The 15,630-nt window shown below is 42.2% G+C and overlaps 1 long non-coding RNA gene across 1 annotated transcript in view; it reads left to right on the top strand.

Annotated features, from left to right (window-relative positions):
• The first annotated feature begins 7,917 nt into the window (after positions 1 to 7,917).
• Positions 7,918 to 15,630, top strand: part of LOC117863075 (uncharacterized) — a 29,619-nt gene continuing 21,906 nt past the window's right edge. Inside the window, exon 1 of the long non-coding RNA XR_004642129.2 lies at positions 7,918 to 8,366. This is a non-coding gene — a long non-coding RNA (uncharacterized lncRNA). The remainder of the gene's footprint in view (positions 8,367 to 15,630) is intronic.

A 15,630-nucleotide genomic window follows, 5' to 3' on the forward strand; every position in this document is an offset into this window, starting at 1 on the left:
CGTTTTCTATATGTTACACGTGTCCATATCATACAGGTCCAAGTTCATAGAGAACCATTTCATAACAGACAACAAATGATACAGCACAATTCACACAAAGTTCACTGCAATGAAGTAACAACCAAATAAGTTCATGACACCACCACAATTAGTTCACTAACAATTCAGAACCACATAAGTTCATAACACAAGCACCGGAGGTCATGATGGAATGCCAAGTGCTGACAACAGTTCCACACTCACAAGATCAGGGCTGAGAAGAGATACCAGGGGCGTTCAAGTTCAAGATCTTCATAAGGATGAACTATTCAGGGGCTAAGAAGTGATACCAGAGGCGTTAAGCAACAGGTTCTGTCCGCATAGTTTCCTTTGACGTCTAGAACATCAAAAAATGAAGTATTAGTTTACTGAATTATAGTAAAAAGGGATTATATTCAACAATCTAGGAACATAGGTAGATTGGATAACTGCTACTAAATAGTGTTAAAATAACACACCACTGAAAGATAGGGGCAGCCATGAATGTTAAAACTGTGTGATGCAGCATGTATCGAGAAGTATTGGAGAAAGGGGAAAAAATCTGGAAGAAGGATTTGCTAAATGGTTTGGCTGCATAAAGAGAAACCTAATGAACATGGACATAATTGTAGGGAAACATGTATATTATATGGATGTAAGTGAAATGACCATGTAGAGATTCAATGCTGGCACGGACTTGTTGAGGATGGCAACCAAGATAAATTAAAATTCAAAACATCGAGCAAATTAGCTAATTACTAGTAAAGCAAATAAGCATGTACAAGAACTTACAACTGCTTCTTCGTGAACTTGATCGTAAAACTGTTCTTGTAGTTCTTGTTCTTGTTCTGGACCTGATGTACCAAAATGGTGGTCCTGAGTCATTCCGACTGGTCTCATCACCGCTATTGTTTTATGCAACTAGTGGCAATTCTTCTTGCATAGGCTTTTCACGTGGTCCTGATGTTTGCAGCCTTTTCAGTAACCTTGTTGAAGCTCTAGGAGTGACATATGTTGGTAGGATTGACCTCACCCTATTGGAATGTCTATCTACAAGAGCCATGGCACCACTTGTTTTCCTCTTCTTCACACAGACCTTCCTACACCCAGTCCGCACAAGGCCCTACAAATTTCAAAAAGCAAAAGTTGTAAGCATGTGAACAGATTCAAAGCACTACTAAGCATTGGAGATATGTAGTCCCTACATTGGAAATATCTAGTGCTCCTTCTAAGCATCCCCACCCCCTGCCAAGATAGAAGATGCACCTCAATTGCTAGGGTTGTCGGCTCCTCTAAGTCTGTATCATCGGGCTTATTCGCTGCTGTTTTTTTGCAACGGCTTCAGATGCAGCTGCAAGCCCAAGCAGGTGGAGCTTATGCCTTAGAAATGCTGCGGTCTTTTTTATATTGGATCTAAGTACCTATAAGCCCAAGCCTAGCTAACGACTATCTAAGTACCTATAACTTAATAAATTATTCCTTCATTTATATTGGATCCTGCTGTCTTTTTTTAATTGATGCAACAATCGAAATGCTACCGTGTGGGCCAAGTTAAGAGCTGATGATAAAACACTAATGCCAAGTTCTTGTATTCTTCTTAAATTCTTCCTGATAGTTGCTTCCCGTTCTCTTTCGTATTCATTTTGTGAAGGTTCTAACATGTGTAAACAGATTTGAAGTATTAGTGACCTAGGTTGATTACATATTCATGACTGGAATTAGAATACAGACCCACTACAACCTCCAACCCTAAACCATGGATGAATGTGTCACCCTAGAACCACATAAGGTAGATGGATTTTGCATACCTCTTGCTGCGGGGCATCAGCATCTGACCATTGCCAATCGTCAGGGTAGCTGCTCATCGAGGATGGTGAGGCTGCTATGATGTGGCACTCGTCGTCGATGTTGTAGCAGATCCGATGTGACGTGCGTCGTTGAAGGGGTAGTAGATCCGGTGCGACAAGCGTCATCGAAGGGGTAGCAGATCCGGTGCGGCGGTCGTCATCGATGGGCTAGCAGATGCGGTGTGGCGGTTGTCGTCGATCGAGAAGCAGAGTCGAAGGGGTAGCAGATTCGGTGCGGCGGTTATTGTCGATGGGGAAGCAGATCCGGTCTGACAATAGTGGCTGATGGGGAAGCAGATCCCGTGTGGTGGTAGTCGCCAAACGGGAAGCAGCTCCGGTATGCTCAGCATCATCGACGATGTTGAAGCTCCAGCATAGTGGCCTTCAGTGGAGGGGAGGGGTCGAGTGCTGGCGTGTTGAAGCCTATTGGTGCAGAGTTGAAAGGCGAGAGGTGGAGGGACAAGGCGAGAGATGGAGGTGGATCTGAGTGAAGGGACAAAGATATGGGGTGTGGGGGGAGATTGTTACAAATACCCCTGATGGACAGGATAGCAGTGTGTCTTTTGCTTGAAGGTACAAGGGACATTTCGCAGGAAATGTTTTCGGCTTTGACGGTAAACTTGGCGCCCAGTGAAAATTTTGGACCTTGATGTCCAACTGACCCATGGACCCCACATGTCGGTGTTCTTAGAATTCCTTAAGAAAATAATGAGCCGCCGAGCGCGGCGAGGACTGAGGAGGAGGGCGTCACCTACTGCTCCACGTGGTAGAGCGTGATTGGCTGGGAGGCTCAAGAACTCATAAATAGTCTATATTTCTCTTTTTAATCCAGAATTAAAACTTGTAACTGGTATTTCTCCCTCATAGCAACTCCGAATCTGATGATTCTTTTTCCTAATTTTATCTAAAATCACAATCTTCTATTTAGTGGTGTTTGTTTGCAAGTTAGGTACTATTTCTAAGATCTTTTACATATCACTTAGTTTCTTACACCTAAGTAGAAAAATAAACAGATGATTTTGCGTAACAACTGCAAATATAACTTCATGTTTTCTAATACTAAGGTAAATATGAGGTTGTGTCCAAATTTGAGGTATATATGAGTTCAAAAGTATATTGAGCTATGGAAACTTGAAACATTGACTTAAGTTATAGGAAACTTTGTGGGAGATGTATTCATTTGTGAACAAGCCCCACTTTATTAAAACCATTTAAATTTTTTATGACAAGTTTATGAACTTAAAATATGTTGCTGTGTTAGTTTGTAGAATTTTCTAACAAAATTATATATTATTATAATTATTTTGTAGTATCTTAGACTTAGATGGTTGATTTATCCATATCAAATAATTGAATTTTGCATCTATCTCTAGGAATTGGGTTATGATGGTAAATATGAGCCTGAATAGAATTTTTATGTAAATTTTTGAATCTTATTGGAGGCACCCGTAGTTCAATTTGAAATACTTTTGAAAATACTTGTAACGATAAATACGATGAATATTTGCATTAGATGGGCCAAAAAACTTACCGTGGGCCTTTTTCTACTAAGCCTGATTCCTCCTAGCCGTTCATCTGCACAACGATGATTCAGATCGACTATTTGCGGCCACGGCCTCCAACAGGTTGCCGTCTTACCGCAGATGAATGTGTAGTTTGTAGTGTTCCAAATCCCCATTTGTACTAGGTGGTGGCGGCAGGTGGATCCCAGTTGATGACGCTGAGTAGGTGTCCTAGTGTCCCTAGCGCCTTAGGCGGAGACATCTCCATGCTCCCCCTTTGCTTGCCGTCGCTAGTTCGCTAGTCCGCTGCGCAGGCGTGCGGCGCGGAGGCCTCCTCTGGCGGTTCCAATCCGGCCACTCCCGCATCCATCCTTCATGAAGTAAGTACCCCTTCCCCAACCATAGAAATCTAATTCCATAGATAGATCTAAATCTAGTCACATGAATTTAGTTCTTCATCTGTTAGTGTTGAACAAAAGTTTGGATCAATGGATAGAAGTTCGATAACTAATGGTAGAAAATTCACACCTTCCTACACCCATGGAGTGGAGCAATTCATGGAGTTTGTTAAGCAACGATTCATTGAACACATCCATATACCTTGCCCATGCACCTGATGTCTTAACCAGAGTGAATTGGCTCACGCTGATGTTCATGACCACCTTCTTCTGTTTGGAATGTCAGCTGCATATACAAGGTGGACTCATCATGGGGAATCTGCAAATGCTACGATTGTTGAGTTTTCAGAGTAGGTGCATGGACATGAATATGATTATGGGTTTGGGTTTGAAGAGAATGAATCTGACCATGATGATGGGATTGATGTAGAGGAGCAAGACAATAATGATGAAGAAATGCCAGATTTGGAGATGATAGCAGAATTGTACACAGCCGCAGAGGAGAATGGATAGGAGCCAAAATTTACTAGAGTGCTCCAAGATTTGAAGCAAACTCTCTGCCCAGGATCTAGGCACTCATAATTCTCCTTTGTTGTAAGGTTGCTTCGTATCAAGTCGCGCTATTGAATCAGTAATATAACATTCAATGCAATATTGAAGCAGATGTCCTTATCATTCCCTCAGTCCCAATTACCTTCAACATATGATGAGGCAAAGAAATATATCCGTGAACTGGGCCTTGGATACGACACAATCCATGTGTGCTATAATAACTATGTGTTGTTTAGGAAGAAGTATGCCAAAATGGATGTCCGCCCAAAATGCAATGAATCTAGATGGGAAGATAAGGATGGCTGCAAGCGTGTTCCTAGTAAGGTTTTGAGGCATTTCCCACTAATCCCAAGGTTGAAGAGGATGTTTGCTTCAAGCCGAACAGCTAAGCACGTGCAATGACACAAGACGAGGAGGGCACCGGTTGATGGCGGCATGAGCCATCCAGCAGATGGGAAATCATGGAGGCACTTCCAGAACATGTAGAAAGAATTTGCAAGGGATGCAAGGAACTTGAGACTTGCTATCGCTACAGATGGTTTCAATCCGTTCGGCAACTTTAGCACGACATAAAGCATGTGGCCAGTGCTTGTGATGCCTTTAAATCTTCCACCATGGCAATGTGTCAATCCTTCAAACTGCTTCATGTCTTTACTTATCCTAGGTCCAAGATCTCCAGGAAAGGATTTTGATTTATTCTTGCAGCCTCTTATAGAAGAACTTCTTGACCTCTGGAGTGTTGTCAGTACATATAATGCTCTTAGACATTCAAAGTTCAATCCACGCGCAGCTGTGCTCTAGAGCCTAAATGACTATCCAACATTATGCACCCTGTCAGGTCGAACTACAAAAGGTTATTATGCATGTATTCATTGTGACAAAAACCCATTGTCACATCCACTAAGGAATAAGTTAGGTTACATTGGCCACCGTCGTTACCTTCCAATGACACATGCTTGGCGGAGAAGCACAACTTTCGATGGGAAGCGTGAAAACCAAGAGGCACCAGGAAAGTTCACTGCAGATGAGATCGTTGAGCAACTAGAGAGGGTCAGAAATGTCAGGCTAGGTTTAAAGGATGAAGGTAATAAGAGAAAGCGTGGAGAAGATGGACAACGAGTAATTTATAACTGCAAAGCTGGGTGGTGGAAGCTGCCCTATTGGAAAGACCTGCTGCTGCCCCACAATCTTGATGTGATGCACATAGAGAAAAATATATGTGACAACCTCCTTGGCACATTGCTGAAACTGGAGGGCAAGACAAAGGACACCATGAATGCAAGGCTAGATTTGGCTGATATGGGCATAAGACATCATTTGCACTATTACCATGCCTCTGACTTACTGAAGAAGGTCAATATGTCAAACTGTAAACCTGTGAGTACACCACTTTCAACTAGTGAGAAGTTATCTGCATATGAAGGGTCTCCCTTGGGAACTTAAGATGCTACAAACTACAGAAGTATAGTTGGTGCCTTACAATACTTAACTCTCACTAGACCAGATATTACCTTCTCTGTCAATAAAGTCTGTTAGTTTCTACATGCACCTACTGAAGTTCATTGGTCAGCTGTAAAGAGAATATTGAGATATTTAAGGCAGCACACAAATATGGTCTCAAGATAAGTCAGTCTAATTCTACGTTAATAAGTGGGTTCTTAGATGCAGATTGAGCAGGATCACTAGATGACAAGAGATCTACTGGTGGGTTTGTTGTCTTCCTTGGCTCAAATCTGATATCCTAGAATGCACGTAAACAAGCTATTGTTTCTAGATCAAGTACAGAAGCAGAGTACAAAGCAATAGCAAATGCAACAGCAGAAATAATGTGGATTCAAACACTGTTAAAGGAGATTGGAATTCCGGCTCCACCACCTACCAAACTGTGGTGTGACAATTTAGGACCAAAGTACCTTTCATCTAATCCTGTATTTCATGCTAGAACTAAACTGTGGTGTGACAATTTAGGAGCAAATACCTTGCACGGTTGTGATTGAGGAGGGGTGTTAAATGAAACAGGTTGTAACAGAATGTAATCTGATTGTGTGCGTGTACATGACGCATTGGTTAGCCTGGCTGTTGTAGTTGATGTAATCTAGACGGAGTTTGTTGGTGTAGCTTACCTACAGAGCAAGTCATGTACCGCAGCTTGTAATCCACACGAGGGGATCTTTCTCGCCTATATTAACACGTAGCCACCTGCCAGCAAGTGGCACGGTGTTCCCATCCAATCTTCTGCACCTCTGATTTCTCACAGATTGGCCTTGGTGTTCCCAAGTACTAGGAGAAGGTGGCTGCACTTTTGCAAGGGAATTTTGACAACATCGGGGGCTTGAGTGAGGATAACAAGAAGCACAGGTTGAGCATCGAATGCCTGGACCTATGGATCCTGAGGGGTAAAGCGGAGGCTGACAACAAAGACACTCTTCTATATGCTCACATCCAGTTCCAGGCTTGCAGTAGTCGTTCCATGGCTGATTCTTCCGTCGAGACCACTAGTAGAGAACTCACCTTCCATCCGCCCCCTTTTGTCCCGGTTTAAAGTTGGCCCGGGACAAAAAGGTTCACCAACCGGGACTAAAGCTCGATCACTAGCGGGGGGCTCACCAACCGGGACCTTTCATCCGAGTTGCAAAGGCTAGTAGAAAAAAAAGACCCTGAGAGGCCTTTTATCCCGGTTTGCAATACCAACCGGGATAAAAGGGGGTCTTTTATCCCGGTTGGTGTTTCCAACCGGGATAAAAGAGTCCCCCACGAGTTAATACAAAAGAATTGCATCCCCTATATAATCAGATGTGCTGTGTAGGTGGGATGGCAAGGAAGCTACGCGTGAGGCTGGAGGTCGTGGGTTCGAATCCCACGCACCACGCACAAGCATATTTCGCGTGAAAAATCACATGACATTAGTTCCAGTTGAGAAACCCGGGACAAAAGTGTAATGACCCTAGTTAAAATAACCTTGTTTAAGCCTAAGAGAGGCAATTATCAGCTAAGTAAACGAGTCAAGGGTCAACTTTTGCCACCAAGAGCTTAAAAAGTGATTAGTCCATAATTTAAAATTTTATATAAGAACCTGAAATTTTGTCCAACTAAGAGTTGTAAAACTCATCAATTCTAACCACTTTTATTATAAGCATTTTGTTTGAAACTGAGAAGAAGAGATCCAAAAACTCAGATTAAAATCAGTGGCGTTTTCAAATCACTCAAAATTCTAAGTGCTGAAAGGCATGAAAATCCCCAACTTTGAAGCCCTGTTTCTCACAATTTCTAATATGAACTCAAGTCAAGACTTACATAAAAGTTTTAGTGCTACAAGCCCTTAACAACTTTGCTTATGAGGGTTAGGCCAAAATCTGCACAAAAGGTTTTCAAAAATGAGGTCAAACACAGCCAGTTTGGTCAACGAGCAGCTCGGCTGAAATGTTTCTAATTCTGAAAACTTCAGTTTGTGATGAACTTTGACGCCATTTATCTCTGAATCCATTTGAAATCTGGGCAAAAACCTTTAGTAAAGTTTGAACTCGGTTGTTAGGACAAAAATTTTTTAAAGGGAGCCAACGTGGTTTAGTTCAAAAATTGCGCGCAATATGGCCCCAAAGTCCGGCCCTGCAACTATCCCGTGAATCCCGCGCGCCAAAGCACGCGAGCCAGCCTGCTGCACGCCGCTCCATGGCCACCCACTGGACCTCCTCTCACCGCCAATCCGTGGCCCGATGCTGCATCGACCTTATCCTCGACGCTGTGGCATCCCTATCTCCTCGCCCGGCCACAAACAACCCCTCCCCAAGCCTCCTCCTCCCCCAAACCAAAGTTCTCCCCATTGTTGCTCTCCCAAGCTCTTCATGTTCTCCGGCGAAATCCGGCCACCTCCCTCCATCCCCCTTCGATTCCTTGCAGCCACGGCACCTCCTCGACGACGCGCATCCGTTTTGCCCCTTCCCGAGCTCCCCCCCTCGCCGGGCAACCCCGTCCATGGGAGCTCCTCCGCCGGTCTGGAAGCTCCAGGAAACTCCCTGTGGCACGCCCCCTCCCCAGCGCTAGACCTACTGGTGAGCTACGCTGCCTTAGGGCCTCGCCCTGCCGCTTTCCCCCTCCTGCGCCGAGCTTTTCCCCCGCTGGTGGCAAGTCACTGGCCGCCCAAGTGCTTGGTGCATGCGTGCTGTTTCTATTGGTTGCTGGAGAAGAAAGAGAAAATATAGGGGTTATGGGGAAGTTTCAAGGACCTGTGCGCAATTAAACCGTAGGCACAAGGGTTAGATCACAATTTTGCCTCGGTTTTTCTTTATTTCCTAGATCTAAAAAGGCTGCAACTTTGGAAATTTGTAGTAAATTGTAGAAAACTCGTAAAATAGAAAATGAAGATGTTTTGGAATCCTTGTGAGTAGAAATATGCAGTAGAGTCATAATATGATATGTGTTAGTAGAAAGTTTCTGATGTTTTTTTTATTCTTGCAAAGTGCTTTTAGAAATCCTTTTAAGTTGGTTAGATGCATGTCTTGAGTTCTAGAAGTCCAAAATTTGTGATTCTAGTTGTGTTAGTCTTGTGATGACACTCTCTAGCTAAAAAAAATATTGAACATGCTAGTTGTGTACTGTTTTTCTCATGTTTTGATTTGATCTTGATAAATAGGCAATTTTAGCGTGTTTGCTTGTCTTTTTCATATGTAAAGTGGTGGTGCTCCAATTTTTGTCAAATTTTTATGGTAGGCTATAAATGATTCTCTTGTGCTATAGTAAAAATTTCATATTTATTGGTGCATGTATGACGTAGTTATTGATTTAACTTGTTTAATGCTTGTTATGTGATTTATAAATATTAGGAGTGTCTAAAAATAGAAATTATGGTTCCACTACCTTTTTATGAGGCTGTTATACCATAATAACATATTATATGCCTATGTGTTTATGATGATCTTTAGAATTATCTTGCTTTTACATGTTTTCGTGCATTAGCAATTTGTCTTTTTCATAGCAATTAATCTATACCACCTGAGCATGTGAAAATTGTACAGTAGCTATGTTTTGATAACATCTATCGTCCATAAAAATCTTGGCTCCAAATGAGATGTTTGCCACATCACCTATAATTGATATATATGCTTACTATATAATTGGATAATGAAAATTTTCTAGTAGATGCATATACTTAAGTCATGTGATATTTTTAATAGTTGTTTTTGAGGGGTACATATGATGCTAAGTTATGATAAGCAGTGGTTAAGCTTTGAATATAACTCATATGTATGCTCTCATGTTAACATAACAACTAATGATTATGTTGCTTATATAAGTTCTTCATCCTTGCTTTAATTCTTGCTTAAGGTGTTTAGGATGTTCTGTGTTACCTATAACTAATGATAATTAACTATGTTCATAGTAGTTGTGAGATATGTGTTTAACTTATGCATATTTTACCTTGTTAAAGAACTAAATGAAGAACCTTGTTGCATATGTGCTGAAATGGCTGCTAGAGCAGTTCTGGTGTGGCAATATTTTCGTGATGCAAATGATATTTTTTTATGAATGTGTGTAATACCAAAAGTTGTAGGAAAACTTCATAACCTAGCTTGTGTTAAATTTTCATGACCATAGGCCTGATGGTTTAGGAGCTATAAATTTTACAAGTCATTGTCAAGTTTTGCATGCTCTCCATACAGATCTGAATGATTATGTTGTTTGACTTAGCTAAGCTTTGAATCATGTCTTGGAGATAATGGAAGAAGTGTAGTGATTTTCAGTAGCTTTTAGAATTGTTAAAGATCACCCTCTTTAGTGGTCTAAATCTCTAGTTATGAGCTTGTGAAGTGGCATGACAAAATCTATCCTAATCTGGATAGAGATGTCTTCTTTGTGATGTTTGATCAGGTTAACTTTGGAATTAGCTTGTGGTGTTTATAATAAAGTTGTGAAAGGTTGTATAATCTTTCTAAAAAGTCTAGAACCACCTTATAGTGAAAGCTAGAACTCAACTTATTGCTATCTAAAGTTGCATGTCAGATTCAACACATATTTTGGACAGAATTATTACTTTGTGTGTTTAAGGCTAAATAACTATTGAATCACCTAAAGATGATAAGAAGAAAGTTGTAGATAACTTAATAATCTTTCTATAAAGTTAATGATCATACTTTTTGGATGATTAGTGAGGATCGGAAAGGCGACCAGAGGGGGGTGAATGGGAGCCGATTCAAATTTTCTTCAAGAACTTCAGCTAAAAACCCACAAGCCTCTCTTCTAGCAAAATCAAGTCCACTTAGCTATGCACAAGCTAATGGACCTAGGAATGATGCTAGGAACCCAATTTGAGAGCAGCGGAAGCAAGAAAGACTCCAAACAAGCTTCGGAAGACAAACATTGAAAACCAACACCTCTGTGCGGAAAAATCCGGAGGAACCTTCGGAAAATTCCGATTTCAGGAATTATGTCCGGAGATTTCCAGAATTCCAAAACAGCCTGTGTGCAGGTGGAAGAAAAATCCGAAACTCAATCAAATGACCTCCAAAAATCACAAAATTTTAACCATAGCTTCCTAACAACATAAAAAACATATTCCCAAAAGATATCCACAAAAAGATTAGCCAAATGAAGGGAATTAAAAATCTTGTGAAGAATACGGCCTTTTCAACCCAAGAACTTGAATCGCCACGATCTATGAACTCATGAGGAGTTAGATGAATTCCTTTGGTAGAAAGACTTCACTCACGTTCTAATTCATTTCCAAATGATCGGTTTGAGTCAATACTCCCAGAAATGATGAACTGAACAAAAACGTGAGAAGGGAAAAACGGGAGAAATCAAAAACGCGAAGAACACAAGCGAGAGTTTCACAAAACCGTCATTCCCCAACACTCAGAGGACACGAGGAGGTTAAGTCCTTCATTCCCACAACAAAACCTTGGTTCAATACATGAATTCAGTGCTCAAAACATCCGAGGACCTCTAGGGAGAGAATAGAGAGAGAGAGAGGAAAAACCAAATGAAACCCTAGAGAGAGAGGTGGTGGTAGAGAGGTGGAAGAGGTGCTGAAAACATCAGCCCACCATCTCTATCTATACACGCGGACAAAAGACTAAACTACCCCTATAGCTACTACTAAGAGAACTACCCACGCAGGGACATTTTGGTCTAAGTTTTTGTACGCTCATCGGACGGACACGCCACCTTCATGACTTTGCTTTGCGTTGACGCAAGCTTCGCGATGATGCCACGTGCCCTCCTTCTCGAAGCTTCGGCCGCACCGGGCTCGCCCCCGGTTTTGAGGACCAAACTGGGAAACCTACCAGTGCGGTGGTTTTGAGGCCCAAACCACCCAAACCGTCGATCTTCGCTTGGCCGCCACGCGACCTCCTCGATGTCGATGCGTGTCCGGTCTCCGCCAAGCCTTTGATGCCTCTAAGTCGTTCACTCCTGGCTCCCGGGCCACCTACTTGACTTGCCTCCATCCCGCTTGACTCGACCGACGTCGTCTCCATCACCGTCATGTTCTCTTGCTGTTCCATGCACCATGTGGACCGCCCATGACTCCACCCGGACTCCTCAGGTCCATCGGTCCAAGCCTACTCGCGTTCATCCTTTACTACCCTTGGTCCATCGGCATGAACCTTTCCCTTGACCTTCACCGCATGCCGTCAGCCGTCACATAGCATCCTACACCTGCACATCACAAGCCAAGAGCAACATCAATCCAACACAATGTTATCAATCACTCATCATCCAAGGGTGACCACCATTGGTCCTCAATCTCCCCTTGATGAGTGCATTGACAACACACCACAAATTCATAGTATTTGAAAAAGAAAATAAGAAACTAAAAACAAAAAATCTCAGTCCCCAAAGATAAGGGCAATGGCTCTACATAACTGAGACAAAATCATGTAATCCCTCAAGAAGACGCAGAAAATGTGTTCAACATCAATCACATGAAAAACCAAATCCGGCTCCTCAAGAAGCGGTAAAATAGCTCAACGCAACTGGAAAAAGAGCACAAGAGCGTGACAAAGCTCACATAGACTCCCCCTGAACAAATGCACTCCCCCTGAGCAAATGCATGAAATTTCTCCCCCTTGTTGATAGAAATGCATGAAAAATCTCCCAAATTCTCCCAAGAGTTTGTATGAATTTCAATTCTCCCCCTTGTTGGCAATGCAAACATAAAGTCAAGCATGAAAGTCTAAAAAACATACCATGGAAATGCAGAAACTACCAAGCTTCTCAGATATACCACTAAATACTCTCAAAGGCTACAAGAGAGATAAGCTTGGTGATACAAGGAGCAATAGCATCACCAGCAAGATGAATTAATGTTACAGCAAGGAGATAAAGCAAATGTCCATTTTTAGCATTGTTTTAAAAGATCACCACATGAGCAAATACCTAGTCCAGAAATACCCAAGCAAGAAGAACTAGGCCATCAAAAGCTCATACAAGGAACAAACATTCTTGACAAAAGATCAGTGCAGACACCCACAACACATCACAAGTCATGTGAGGCTTATTGAAACCAAGTGCCTACTTCTTTTTGGTAGACATCTTGTAATAACTAAGCGAGCCAGAATATGAACAATTAAGCATAAAGACTTGGTGAATTTATGAATTTTTCGTTTCAGCATTTTCCTTTTTCATTATTCACAAGGCAAAATACATGAAGTGCCTTTGCGGCACAAAGAAGTCATGCTTCCCCAAGGGGTGCATCATGGGCTAAACATCTGCAATGATACCTAGATCTTTGACCCGATTGAAAAGAACATGAATTCCAGCCACAAGCTAAATGTGGAACTAGCATTCAAACAAGGGAAAATCAAAACTAAGCATCTAATCATGGGTGATACACAAGTTAATAAAGTAGAATTTCATAAAGTAGTTTTCATCATGTATACAAGATCATCAAGAACATAACTGGACATTGCATCTAAGTAAACAACCAAGGCACTAGCTCACAAGTAGCATAAGACAGTAGTCAGGGCATATAAGAGAAGCTCATCTAGTGCAGTATGATACAAATGCAATATGATATAGATGCAATGAAAGCCAAACTAGCATACTACAAAGATGCTAAAAAGAAAAAGGCTATACAAATATAATACAGGAGAAGCACCAAAACCCAACTCAGAAAGGAAAGCAAACACCCAACTCCCCCCGCAAACGAGCAAATGTGGTTTGATCCAGGGGTTTGGTGAAGATATCAGCGAGCTGGTTTTGGGTAACAACATAGCCAAGGTCAATATCTCCTCTCTCAAAATGATCTCTCAGAAAATGATATCTCACATCAATGTGTTTAGTTTTGGAGTGGAGAACAAGGTTCTTGGCTACACTAATGGCACTCGTGCTGTCACAAAGAAGAGGAACACGAGTAAAATCCAAACCAAAGTCTCTCAAAGTGGAAATCATCCAAAGCAGCTGAGAACTACAACTAGCAGCAGCAACATACTCAGCTTTGGTGGTAGACTGAGCAACACTAGACTGTTTGCGGGAAGACCAAGAGACCAAAGACGAACCGAGAAACTGGCAAGTGCCAGAGGTGGACTTTCGATCCAAGCGACACCCAGCAAAGTCCGCATCGGAGTATCCACGGAGAGTGAGTGTCGAGGAGGCAGAATACCACAAACCGAATTCAGGTGTGAAACGAAGATACCTCATGATTCTTTTCACTGCCTGACGGTGAGATGTCCTCGGTGAAGCCTGAAAACGGGCGCACAGACTCACTGCGAAATGTATGTCCGGCCTCGTCGCTGTCAAGTAGAGAAGGGAGCTGATCATGCTCCAGTACTCCTTTTGGTCCACCTGATCACCATCTTCATCCACATCTAGTGCCGTCATTGTCCCCATGGGTGTAGACAGTGGCTTAGCATCAGCCATGTCAAACTTCCTCAGCACATCCTTCGTGTACTTCCCTTGGTGCACGAAGGTTCCTTCCTTGCTTTGCTTGATTTGTAGCCCGAGGAAGAATGTCAACTCACCCATCATCGACATCTCGAACTCCCTGCTCATGTCATCTGCAAAATTGGCAACCAAAGCATGAGAGGAACCACCAAAGATAATATCATCCACGTAAATATAAACAATCATTAAGTCTTTTCCTTGCTTGAGGAGAAAGAGAGTTTTATCAACTGACCCCATTTCAAACCCATTCCCAAGCAAAAAGGATTTCAACCTAGCATACCAAGCTCGGGGTGCTTGTTTTAGGTCATAGAGAGCTTTCTGGAGTTTGAACACACGGTCAGGATATTTACGACTCTCAAAACTAGGGGGTTGTCTCACATACACTTCCTCCTCTATCAAACCATTTAGGAAGGCACTTTTCACATCCATTTGGAAGAGCTTAAAACCTTTAGCCATAGAAAAGGCTAGAAGGATTCTAATCGCTTCCAAACAGGCAACAGGGGCAAAGGTTTCCTCATAGTCTATCCCCTCTTTCTGACTGAAACCTTGGGCAACCAACCTCGCTTTGTTTCTCACAACAAACCCATTTTCACCATGTTTGTTTTTAAAACCCATTTTGTTCCTATTGGGTGGCAATTTGGAGGTGGTTCAACTAAAACCCAAACCCTGTTTCTCTCAAAGTTTTCTAACTCCTCATGCATAGCATTGACCCAGTTTGAATCAGATAAAGCATGTCCAATATCTCGGGGTTCAAAAGAGGCAACAAAAGTAGAATGTGCAAAGTGTGAAATCTGCCTAGAGCTGTGCCTAGTGGTGTGCTCATGCAAGTTACCGATCATCTGTTGTGGAGATGGTTACGCTGAATGTGTCATGGAGCTCCTCGCTCTGAAGTAGCCTCCCCCTCAATAGCAGCTTGTTCACTCTGATCTTCTTCTTCATCATCTTGTAGTGGTACTTGGTGATGGCTTGAAATAGTGGAAGTAGGGGTAGAACCATCAACTCTTGTAGTCGAAGTAGAAGGTATAGGAGCAGTGGTTGGAGCACGGTTCATTTCATCATCTTCTTCATCACCACTATCAGCATGCTTGTCCTCTTCTTCAAAAATGTTTTGTCCCATTTCATGTTCACCTGCAGCTTCAAAGATAGGGGTTGTGCAAGGCATAGTTTCATTGAAAGTAATCTCACAAGTTTTCACAATCCGGTTAGTTTCAAGGTTAAGTACACGATAAGCACGACTATGAGATGCATAACCAAGAAAAATACCATCAGTGGACCGAGACTCAAATTTGTCCAAATTGCCTTGCTTGAGAATAAAGCACTTGCATCCAAACACTCTCAGATGACTTACCTTGGGGGAACGTCGATGCATCAACTCATAAGAGGTTTTCTTCATAAAAGCTCGCAAGAAGATTCGATTGGAAACATAGCAAGCAG

This window comes from Setaria viridis, chromosome 7 (genome assembly GCF_005286985.2).
Source record: "Setaria viridis chromosome 7, Setaria_viridis_v4.0, whole genome shotgun sequence".
Lineage (NCBI taxonomy): Eukaryota > Viridiplantae > Streptophyta > Magnoliopsida > Poales > Poaceae > Setaria > Setaria viridis.